The sequence below is a fragment of the Cryptotermes secundus genome, unplaced genomic scaffold (assembly GCF_002891405.2).
Source record: "Cryptotermes secundus unplaced genomic scaffold, Csec_1.0 scaffold1876, whole genome shotgun sequence".
Lineage (NCBI taxonomy): Eukaryota > Metazoa > Arthropoda > Insecta > Blattodea > Kalotermitidae > Cryptotermes > Cryptotermes secundus.
This window is the reverse complement of record NW_019739005.1, coordinates 251,408-263,777: the sequence shown is the minus strand read 5'-3', so window position 1 is coordinate 263,777 and position 12,370 is coordinate 251,408. Positions and strand designations below refer to the sequence as shown.

General features: G+C 42.9%; 1 protein-coding gene across 2 annotated transcripts in view; it reads right to left on the bottom strand.

Annotated features, from left to right (window-relative positions):
• LOC111871582 (INO80 complex subunit D) overlaps window positions 1-12,370 on the bottom strand; it is a 194,333-nt gene that overhangs the window by 89,496 nt on the left and 92,467 nt on the right. The gene's annotated exons all lie outside the window — the stretch shown is intronic.

Genomic DNA, 12,370 nt, shown 5'->3' with positions numbered 1-12,370 from the left:
CTCCTGAATATTTTTCTGGCGTAATGACGCATGCCATATTGTTTGGGGCCTTCCTGGGGCTCGGCCCTGGTCTGTGTATCTATTAAATGTATACTGTTGTGCGGTGATCCCCTACGCGATGAACTGTTCTATTTCTTCTTCACAACAGTTGCAGCGGCTGTGCTGGAACTCTTCAGTGCGTTATACTGTGACCTTCCCCTTGTTCGCTTGGTGTGGTCACGAGTTCGGAAATTGAAAGTCACAGCTGATACAGGAAATACAAGGAACAGATCAATGAGACAAGCTTAACCAAACCGATCAACCAACAAAGTTTCGCCGTCCCTCCCACCTGGGTCCCCCTCATTACCAATGAGGTTGCCCACTCTCAGAGTTCTCTCTGACATGAATAGGGCCAGGATTTTTTTAAAATGCATATGCCCATATGGAAATGAAGATTTTGAGGGCTTTTGGGCGTTACTGCTTATTCTAAACGCAAGAGCATATTTCTGCATATATGTTTGGAATTAAGGATAATTTCAATTTTCTCCAACAAAATTGGTTTTGCTTCTGTTTAGGACATCCCTTGCCAGTTGCTATTCTCATCTCTCTTAGAAACGGCACTTTTACCACTTACAATACAAGCAGGTAGCTTGGCTATATCGAAAGGGTGGGGTGGGTTTTTCCTGCATTTCTTTGCCCACCACAGCAGAGAGTAGCATCAGAGGGTTAGTCTCGAGAGAAGTCTCTTCAGTTAAAGTGTTACTCTTTACTTTAATAGTCTGCGTCAAAAGAGTGTTCGTGTATTGAAAATGCCTAAAGAAAAGTGTAGCAGTAGATATTTCAAAATTCGGTGGGTGTCGGGTAATAGTGACTATTCAACAGAAGGTGTCGTCGTGTACTCTCAAGTGTGCGCAAAGGAAGTAAAATGTGAAAAGAAATTTCAACTTGAGCAACACTAACGAACGACTGCACATATTGCGGCAAAGAAGGGGAAGAAGAACAGCACACCACAACAGCTACTTCTTACACGGGTCAAACCCAAATCCTCTGTTAATACATTTTCAGCCGATCTCTGTAAGAGTTTAGTATGCAGCAACATTCCACGGAATAAATTATGCAATTCAGTTCTGCGATCATTTCTGGAGAAATATTGTGTAATTCCTGACATCGGAGGGAACTGTGTCTGGATATCGATGATGAGACAACCGATTTATGTGGCCGATACATAGCAAATTTCGTAGTTGGTAAGCTACATCCAGAAGAACCCGGCAACCCTCATCTTGTTGTTTGCAAAGTACTAGAGAAAACCAACCATTGCACAATAGCAAGATTTGTAAATGATTCTCTGCGACTACTAAGGCAATCTGAAATTGAGAATAATTGTTGTAAGGTGGTTGTATTACTCACAGATGCAGCTTCCAATATATTGAAAGCAGCAAAGGCCTTACTAGTATTTTATCCAAATCTTATACACGTAACCTGTTTAGCGCACGGATTACACCGTATTGCAAAAAAAAAAATACGCGCACAGTTTCCAGCTGTTAACGATTAAATTGCAAGTGGGACGAAACTGTTTCTGAAAGCACCAGCTAGTGTCCAGTTCTACAAAGATTACCTACCTCAGGTTTCTCTGCCACCTGAACCTGTCCTAAGTAGGTGGGGGACATGGATATCCGCAGTTTCATTTTATCTGGAGAATTTCAACCAAGTAAAAGAAGTCACTGATATATTGGGTTTATGGACTTTATCCATCGTCCTAGTTTTTAAGATAACAAAAACACGACGTTTCGGAAACTGGATCTGTTTCCGTCCTCAGGTGAAGGAAAACACCTATTCAGTTGGGTCCCTTAGAGAGAGCTAGCCTCAATCACTNTCCATGCACATTTCTCTGCAGTTTCAAAAGCCATTGAGAGCTTAGAATCTTGTGGTGCACGCCTTCACGACTCCCTTCAACTCGTTCAGAAAGCAACTCGTTCAGAAAGCAACTTGTTCACTGAATTCCGCTCCAGGCGAAATTGGAGACAAGACTAAATTCAAGTTAGAAAAGGTGTTGAAATCGAACCCAGGACTAAAAAAGATTCAGTCAATTGGTCAGTATTTGAGTGGAATTTGGGTATCTTTGCAAGATGACTGTTCCGAACCTTCGGCGCCAGTGTATAAATACTGTCCATTCACGTCAGTTGATGTAGAAAGATCATTCTCAGCCTACGAGTATAAACTCATTTGACGGACAATAGACGAAGTTCGTCTCCAGAAAACATTTAAAGACTTCTAGTTGCCTATTGTGATGCTACTATCTGCAGTGAATGATACATGTAAATAGGTGAGTCTGAATAAAGTGACCTGTTTTTAGTTCATATTATAAGTGTTTTTAGAGCATAAAGATCCGGGCCCTAGACATGACTGATTCTTCTTGCTTTGCTATAAGGTAATAGCTTCGAGTGTTCAGATTTTACTCCACTGATGGCGCTAGCGGCAGACACTACATGTTTTCACAAATTTCCCACTTAATTCTGCCCATTGGTGTTCATGGACTTGGTTTGTTGCTTACCCTCTTAGCAAAAATTCTCAACTCCCTTTTAATTCTGTTCCACGAATAAGCGTGTCTTATCACAATCATAATTTCATATTATCATTTGATATGCCTTTGAAATAGTGTGGTCTCAGGTATTTAAATAACTTTAGAAAATCTGACAGTAACAGCGTGGAATATTAAAATTAATGAAGATAAGACTCAGGGGGTCTACTCTCGTCGTCGTCGAGCGCCTAAGTCTTCTCTCACTCTAATGGACGAAATATTCCACTCGTAAATAGTGCAACATATCTAGGTGTAATCTTCAATAAGAGAATTACATGGAGATTGCACATAGAAATGATCGAAGCCAAGGCCTTCAGAACATTCATTAGAGAATATTCCGTATTGAAAAGTGAGCGATTGAGCGCTAACATTAAACTGACCCTCCATAAAGCTCTTATTAGATCCGTAATGACTTAAGCTAGTCCCGCCTGGGAGTTTGCGGCAGACACCCATCTAGTGAAATTGCAGCGCCTGCAAAACAAGGTTCTCCGCACCATTGTCAATTTTCCAAGGCGCACACCGGTCCGCGATTTGCACATGGCATTTAAAATCCCGTACGAGTATGACTATATAACAAAATTATGCAGGAAACAAGCAGAAGGCATACAAAATCATGATAATGAGAATGTCCGCAACATCGGAGAAGGCGAAGCCCGTCACAGAAAGTATAAGAGGCTTAAACTTGGCGGCGGTCAGGCATACGCCCGTTCAAGTGGCTAGACTGCTGTGGTAGCGATTGCTAATAGAAATAGGGCATAGTCTGCTGTACTGAGCCTGGATTGAGACAAGCCTTGTATATAATGAATACAGAAATAGGAATTGAGATTAAATTGGTAAATATATGTAAATACTGACAATGGACTTAATAATGTGGACAATGACTGACAAATGACAGACCCGACCTCTCGTCAGACAGGGCGCCCCAAATGAACAGGACAGTAACTATCATATAAGGGGGGGGGGGAAACTCTTCATGAGCCCCACCCTGGGATCGAAACCAAGACAAACAGACTGACTGACCGTCAGTCGCAATGTGACTTGGACTTGGACAGTAACATTCGAATATTTCCGCCGTAGTCCTGCAAGCCGTAGGAACCGACGAAAATGGAACCCACTGTCTGGGGGTACACCAGGGCCACTTTGTATCTGGAGAATATGAATGGGGGTTCCTGTCCCTCCAGGTTGGGGGAGTCCTAAATCTGAGACAATAAAATGTGGTCATGTGTCCCGAGGGACTCGGACCTGGGAATGATTACGCTGGTGAGGACCTCCAGCAATTGCAAAGTACAGACCCATCCTCTCGTGAGAGACAATGTTACACAAGGACTATGACCGCAAATTTTCAGTTGAAAGAAATACTGGTAGCGAGTCTCAAGGGGCTTGTCGACAAGACGAACTGATTGGTGTTGAACCGCCAGTTGTAAAGTAACTGTGACTTTGAGTCTGACAGGTGTTGTACAGTTACTGAGGTTACGTAGCTTGTGGCTCTTCCCAAGAAACCCAACTGAGTGACTTCCCTTCACCTGACAAAGAAACAGATCTACATTCCGAAACGTTGTGTTTTCTCTTTTTCCGAAAACCGGTGCACGGAAAAAGTCAGAAAAACTAGTGACTCTGAAGGAAAATGTTTTTCCTATCTACTTTCGTAAGCAAATCTCTTCAAATAATTTGATGTGGTGTTTAGGAAATTTGCCGGTCACAGTAGCCGCGCAGTCTAAGGCAGCAACTAATTTCGCTCACTCTGACGCTGGGTTCTTCGGTTCGAATCCCAGTCAAAGCACGGATCTCTCATACGTGCGTGTGTGCGTTTACTCCGTGTTTGTGTTTTCTTGTGTTTAGGTAGCGGCCTTTCGGTTGGCTGATCACTCGTGCAAGCTGTACTACAGTCTGTAAAATGATTACAGAACTAAATAATGGGCCAGGGCCCTGAATGGGCTGGAAGAGGCACTGAAAAAGAAAGGGAATTTATGGAATACATATTCCACTTCCTCCTAGAACCTGCCCTTCATATCACCAAGTTTATCCACTGTTGGGACATTAACATTCAGAACAATGATATCACAAAAGCGACCTCTTAGCATTATGTAGGACATCTTATCACTAACAAAGTTGGTCACCTTGACTCTTGTATGGCTCTCTTGTGTACAAAAAGTGTATACCTAATTCTTGATCCTCATTTCCCTTTCCATAAAAAAATGAACACGTATATTCGCTTGCTGTTTCGGAGAAACTTCTGTCGCATATGTTCTCCTGTGCTCTCGCTAACTTCTGTTTCGATGTTGTGAAATTGTGATGGGCGAACCTGCCCTCTACAGACTTCTTACAGTCCATGTACCGAATCTCATATTCAGTTTCCTTACCTTAAATTCTTCATCAAAGTATTCGTCCGATGTTTTCGTGACGTTGTGTAACAGGATTATTTTTTATGGTAAGAAGTTTCTGGCCCCACGTCCAACGCCGAAGCTGGACGAACACCCATTGTCTGTTGTCTGCGTGTGCTTATTCACTATATTCGCAACTACCCTCCTTATCTGGAGGCCCTCTCCTCCATTTGCACCCTGAGAATGCGCCATGCCGGGGTGGCGAGGGACCCGCCCAATATGAACTTGTAAATATATCCTTATACAAGTGATTTTTAATAAAAGTGACGTGTTTACGGCTCTACGCTTCAACGCAACCGGCGCACTGCAGGCCGCGAAGGGCATGAGAATGTTACCGATGACTCCCAGTATACTGTCATGTGTTTTAGTAATTATAGACAGTGTTCGGTTTAGTAGTTTGATTTACTGATCATTTAGAAGTCATAACTGCAAATAAGTATAACACTGTCACTGATTTCTACACTACACATCACTCCCGGCTGACCTTCTCATTCCCTATCCAGGACTTCACACCCGTTTCCCGGCAACAGATCGATAACACACGAAATCTAAAAGTCTCACAAAGTCACACACTCCCAATATAACTACAGGACAGAGCACATAGCCTTCAGATCACAGTTAAATCTTCACAGGCCCAGTTCCTGTACCCCTCTGTACCCCTCCAGGCTACTGCTGTAATCCTGCAGACAACTACTGAACTCAACCTGAGTCTGAGCCTTATGTTACGACCGACGGTCAGTCAGCCAGGTCGTCTTCGAAAGAGGAACTCGTCTAGGGCTTACGACCACAATTTGTACTGCTGTCGGAAAGTTGTGGATTTGTTGATATGGGTCGCTGTCTCTTACGGAAGGACGGGTCTGCCGTTTTCATTTGCTGCTGGTCCTCGCCAAAGCAGTCATTCTCAGGTCCGAGTCCAGTGGGACTCGCGACAATATGCTACTCTCTCAGATTGATGACTTCACTTTTCGTCGCAACCTATGAATCGCAGAGCTATGGTGGAAGTATTCGACCCCACCTCCACGCCGAATCTCCTATCCTCTTGGCGTGCAGTTTCACCTTGAGAATAATAGGCGAGTGAAGTTAGATTCTGAGATAAGAATGTGCATGAAGTTGGATTCTGAAACGAGGGTGTGCGTGAAGTTTCATTCTGAGACTGAGAGGTTTGTGAAGATTGATTTTGAGATTCAGATATGTGTGAAGTTTTACTCTGAGACTAAGTTATACGTGAATTATGTTTCTAAGACTGGGAGTGCTTGAAGTTTGACTCTAAGACCAGCCTCTGCATGAAGTTTAATCATGAGACTGAGCGGTGCGTGAAGTTTCATTCTGTGACTAATCGGTGTCTGAAGTTTGATTCTGAGACTGAGCGATGAGCCAAGTTTCGTCCTGAGAGTAAGTTGTGCGTGAATTTTGTTTCTGAGAAAAATGGCTGTGTGATGTTTCATTATGAAACCAAGGATTGCAAAGTATCACTTTAAGACTGAGCGATGTGCACAGTTTCGCCTAGACGGAGCGGAGTGTGAGGTTCCTTTCCGAGGTGAAGGTCCGCTAAAAAATGTCCCACACTGCAGTCTAAACGTCCATCCATCGTTGTGTCCCTTCCAGTGAAACTCAGGGATCATGGTAGTGATCACATGTCTCTAACTCAAAAGTCATTTTTATTATAAATTTGTATACCCACAAAACAGTATCTCTATTTTTAAACGATAATTCATTCGTACTGCCAAACTGTCTGGCAGCCAGAGCACTCCTCCAGACCTTGCCGTTTATCATGTAATGATCTTCACCCTACATACGAATACTGAATTTGCATACCAGGCGGCAGGTATTGCGCACATGAAAATTGTGATACTAGCTATTTTCATAGGTATGAAACTTCGGCGTGTGTCGGAAAAAATGGCGATAAGAGCAACTAACCTCTTAAATACGGACGTCCTCCAATTGGAGCAATCACCGTGCTTCAAACTTTCAGTGTTCGCAGGGGAAGTGCGCTTGAGCAACGTGGGAACCTTAACCTGGACAGTGAGTACCCGTCAATTTTCCTACAAACGAAACGCAATAGCGTAAATACATGTAATTTCGTGCGTACTTTGTTTCCTGATACGTCAATTTAAATTCGCATTTCACCGTCATTCGTAACAATTCTCCTTGGCCAGCTCCGTTAAGGAGACGTCTATGCAAATTACAAGGAACGTAATCTTTCTTATAAATCTAACAGTCGCTCAGCTACTCAAGAATTCCTCAGATATTTACACCCCCGAAGGTTCATTTCCATATTCACAACAGCCCGCTACTTGAGAGATACATCTATCCTCTCATACGCTTTCATGCAATAGTGCTTACCTAATTAAGACAGGGACAAATTTACTTTTTACTTTTTATTTTCATCATCATCAGCAGCATCACAGTGACAAGGGTGACCATGTAACAAAATCTACAGTATATTCAGAAATTATTTATTTCCTTCTTGGTGGCTACTTGCAGTGAAACAGACACAGCCTGGCGGGCGCAACTCCCTCCCTGCAGGATGTGTACACAGAACTGTATTTCCGCACATAAATATCCTTCGTCGCCATTGCAATCATACAAATAAATTGGCAAGGGCTCCCGTCCAGTCCATACTTCAGGGTCTCCCTTCAGGGCTGAAATGTGCAGGGGTAGGCTCTATAGCTACCGGCTAACCACATGGATTTTCCTCAGTCCCTCAAAGTGGACACGTTGGAATTCACTTTTACTCGCTGACTTTCTCATTTATGGGAATGCCAGTAACAAATCAAAGTTCCATTCAGGAGGAAACTATGAGCATATTAAAATCGGGTAATGCTTGCTACCATTCGGTGCAGGAGCTTCTGTCTTCTCGTCGGTTGTCTGAACACGTACAAATTATAAGAAGCAAACATACCTTTGTCTGTAGTTTCTACGGATGCAAACATTATGCTCCGACATCAGAGAACATTGACTGTTTGGCAATTCGATGCTGAGGGTACTACTTGCATCGGAGAAAAATGAAATAACAGGAGGTTAGAAAAAATCTCCATAACGAGGTCTTCGTAATTTGTACACTCTTAGACAAATATAACCGGTATGCACAGTCGAGGAGATTGGAATGGTAAAGGAATGTAGCAAGCATGGGAAGAAGAAGAAGAATGCATACAGAACTATGGTGGAAAAACCAGAAGACCACTATGAATGCCTAGACATAAGTGGGATGATAATATTAGAATGAATCTTAGAGAAATACGATGGTGTGTAATTGATTGGATTGAGTTGCTGTCGGGACCAGTAGCGAGCTCTTCTCAACAAGAAAATGAACCTTCAGTTTATGAAGTAACATCCTGCATGCAAATGAATGTCACAAGGATGTAAGAAATATATTACTGAAGTTCGGCTGAGACAGCTGAGTACTGGGGGGGGGGGTGAGTCCCTGCTTGGCCGTGCTGTTCGCCTGGATTCTAGTGCAAGATAAGCTCTGCTTGTGCTTAATTAAGCATTCCACTTTAAATATGCACGGGCAATGGAGATATTGCTCCACGCATTCTTATCCTCCGCACGTGACGGGCGATATACTCCGGGGGCCCATTCAATCCGGTGGTGGGTGCTGTCCAGAAGGAAGGAGGGGGCAGATAACTCGCAGCCGGGGGAGGTTTACACTGTTGTGAAAGGGTGGAAATAACTGCATGGGGTAAACATACTGCAATGTATTTAGATTGTAGTCTTCTTGGTTACTACATCTTTTAGTCGAATCGGTTTCGGAGGACAATTCTGACTGTTTCTCAGGGCGAATATTCCAATACTGACAAACCTTCTGGTTTTACAGGTTTGGCTGTTACTCGCCCTCACAGCATTAGCCAGTAACATTGAAGTTGAAGCGGTCCCGGATCATGATACGGACGTTGCGGGAGGTAAACAGCACAGTGGTAATAATGGTGGTCATGATCATATTTCCGGCGATAAACAGGGCCACAGTCACAAGAAGGAGCTGTCTAAGGACCAGAAAATCATTTTACAGAAAACATTGAATTATTTACAGCTGGCTAATTTGCTGTTGATGTCAGGTGAGTTTACGTTCATACTGACAGCTGTGTATATGAACTCGAAATCTATAGCTATTACGACGGAAGAAGATCTGCGGGAAATAATACAGCTGTACGAGGATTACGCGATGAAAGCGGAAAGTGAGCCACCAAACCGAGGTATGAGCAAGTATGAGCAAGTTCTAATGCTCTATGTACAGGCGTATGTAAAACGCAACAAAGAATGGCGTCGGGGTCGCATTTACACGGGTGGAAGTACAGTTCCAGTACTTGCAGCATCGGACAGGTTGAAGGGGTCTTCGAGAGATAGTCCTACCTCCACAACAGCGGAATTGCTAAAAGTAACAAAAGAATATTCAAGAAAAAGAGCCTTCGTAGACCGGACACAATAATTAACGAGAATCCATCATTCATCGACACATACAAACTTCAGAAAATGCTGGATTTCTTGAAGACACAAGAGACTACTCCCACGGGGTCATTTACGCTTAGTATATACCGAATATCTATACAGTATATTCTGTGGAATCTGGCCAAGAACGGAAAAACTGTCAACAGTTTAAAGTCAGATGAAATGTGATTACATCCGCCAGACTAAAATATTTAATGCACTGCCTGAGAAGGAGAAAGCGTTCCTGCGGGACATTCTGAACTATCTGAAATTCCTGGGGGATGGGGCGAGAGGTGAAGTGACGTTCAAAAGCCACACACTCTCAATAGATTTCATAATGACTGTCGTACATTTGCAAGGCGTAGACATATATTCACTGACGGTGGTAGATCTGTTGGAAGTAATGAAGATGTATGAAGTTCATGAGAAGAAACTGGGAAGTGGACCACAAAACACGAATATAAGCAGATACGAACAAGTCACACTGCTCTATGCAATAACGTACTTCCAAAACGATGGTGGGTTTACTGGCCTATTGTCATTGATGGAGTGAAAATTGAAGTATCTTACCTACTGAACCAGTTGAAGATATTTGGAAAAGATATACATAACGCCACTATCGAGCTGATACATATAATTACAAGTGCCTACTTAAGGAAATACACCCCTCCTACACGTGTACCCCTGGGCACACAACCAACTGAGCAACAGACACTTGAACTTAGGGCCCTTAATAGACTTGCTGAAGACGCAACGGTCTCCCGCTGTGGGCTCATTCGAATTCAGCGGGTACAGAACTTCTGTACAGTTCATTCTAAGCTACATGGACCAACATGGGCTACGCATAGACAAACTGAGCGGCAAAGAGTTATGGAGCATCATGCTCCTGCAGGAAAGCAACGAGACAAACACAGCCACTGCAGTAAGTGCAGGGCCAGACAGTGGGAAAACAACAACAAGAATAAAAATATGTGGAACCGTAACGGAAACACATGTAAATGACACACTTCACAAAATCGTGGACGAACTATTTTCTGAAGTAAAAATGCGACTGGATACATACAATTCAGGAGGAAAAATATTTCTCTGCAACTCACAATAACCGATCTGAGCATGAAACATATTGATGTCCGCAACGCCACAGCTGCAGACATATAAGATATTTATTGTTAACTGTACACTATGCAGAAAACATTAGCCCAGAAATAGCATGCGCACATAAAGACGAGATTGTTACATTAAAGTTGATCTGTAGTACCTGAAGACAAACGAAGAACGTGACAATGGAAATTTGACTGCCGATATATATGAAATTTCATTACAGTTCATTGCAGAAATTATGAAAAACAGAATATTAGTATGAATAATTTAACAATATCTGTACTTTCTGTATAATCCTCCAGATATATATGGGACATGAAGGAAGCTCCATCACTGTAAATCCTAAACCGCCTGGTGAACTTATCGTCAGCCTGGAAGAGGTACTGCAGATCCTCAAGGCACAAGGGAGCAATGCCACAGGAGCTGTTGATATGTGGGTATATCATCCCATTCCAATACATCAAACTTATTCTAAAGGCGCGAAGAATCGACCCTCAGAATGTAAGACGAGAGGAGCTCTGGCTCATAAGAGAGTTGTATATAGAGTTTCAGCAGCAGTCGGAGAAGGCTGAAACAGGTCTTTAAGCAGTACTGAAAGTCTTCATCGAAATTCTGGAAACACTCAGAATGTTAATACTTCTATTCTTGTGGTGGATGGACACAGTGTGTCCATAAGCGAGATCGTGTTTGCTCTGGGGTTAAAAATTGCCAACTTAACAGGCAAATATGACACTGCAAACGTTACCACTGCCAAAGTGTTGAGAGCCGTTATATAACTCTCTATATATACATATAGAGAATTATTTTTAAATTTTTCGCGTTCACGGTTCACGCTTCACCGCAACAGGCGCACGGTTGATTAATGGTTAACTGAGAACAAATGTTTCATGGCACTGATAACAACTGCCTACTGCTGACAAATCATAAACTGACTCCACATGCATGAGCTGCACTATCAGTCCTGTAACATAATGCTGTTTACAGCTCTACACGTTATTTTCTTTCATTCAATACACTATCGGCCGTCAAGTATGTTGAGTCACAGGCAAAATTTTAATGCGTTTCGCTGCTGGCAACGAACTGGTCGCGGTGAAGTGCAGTGCCGTGAACTCGCCAATGTCACTGAAAATGTCAACGTATATTGTCAAGTGTTTTAGTAATTATAGACCATTTACAAGTCATAACTGCAAATAAGTATAACTCTGTTAATGATTTTTACCCTACAGTTCGCTTCACGCTAGTCTTCCCAGTCCCTATTCAAAAGTCTTCAAACCCGTTTCCCGGCAACGGATCCATAACTCACGAAATACAAAAGTCTCACAGAGTCACACACTCTCAATATCACTGTACCACAGCGCATATAGCCTTCATATCACAGTTAAACCTTCACGGGCCCAGTTCCTGTACCCCTCTGTACCTCTCCAGGTTACTGCTGTAATCCTGCAGACAACTACTGAACTCAACCTGAGTCTGAGCCTTATGTTACGACTGACGGTCAGTCAGCCAGGCTGTCTTCGAAAGAGGAACCCGTCTGCCGCTTATGACCACATCTTTATTGCTGCCGGACAGTTGTGTGTTTCTTGATATGGGTCGCTGTCTCTGACGAGAGGAAAGGTCATTACCAAGAAAAACATATCACGTGATCGCTATATCGCTAGTTCATGGGTGCGCTGGCTGTGGCGTAGCAACGAGGTGAAAACGAGCGATGTGTAAAGTTTCACCCTGAGAACTAGCGGTGATAGAATTTTGATTCTGACATAAGAGGTGGAATGTAGTTTCATTCTGAGTACAAACCAGTGTGTCCGTGAATTTGCATCATGAGATTCAAGTGTGCGTGATGTTTTCTTCTGAGATTGAGCAATACGTGAATTTTCACCGTGAGACTAAGCGGGCCGTGAAGATTCAT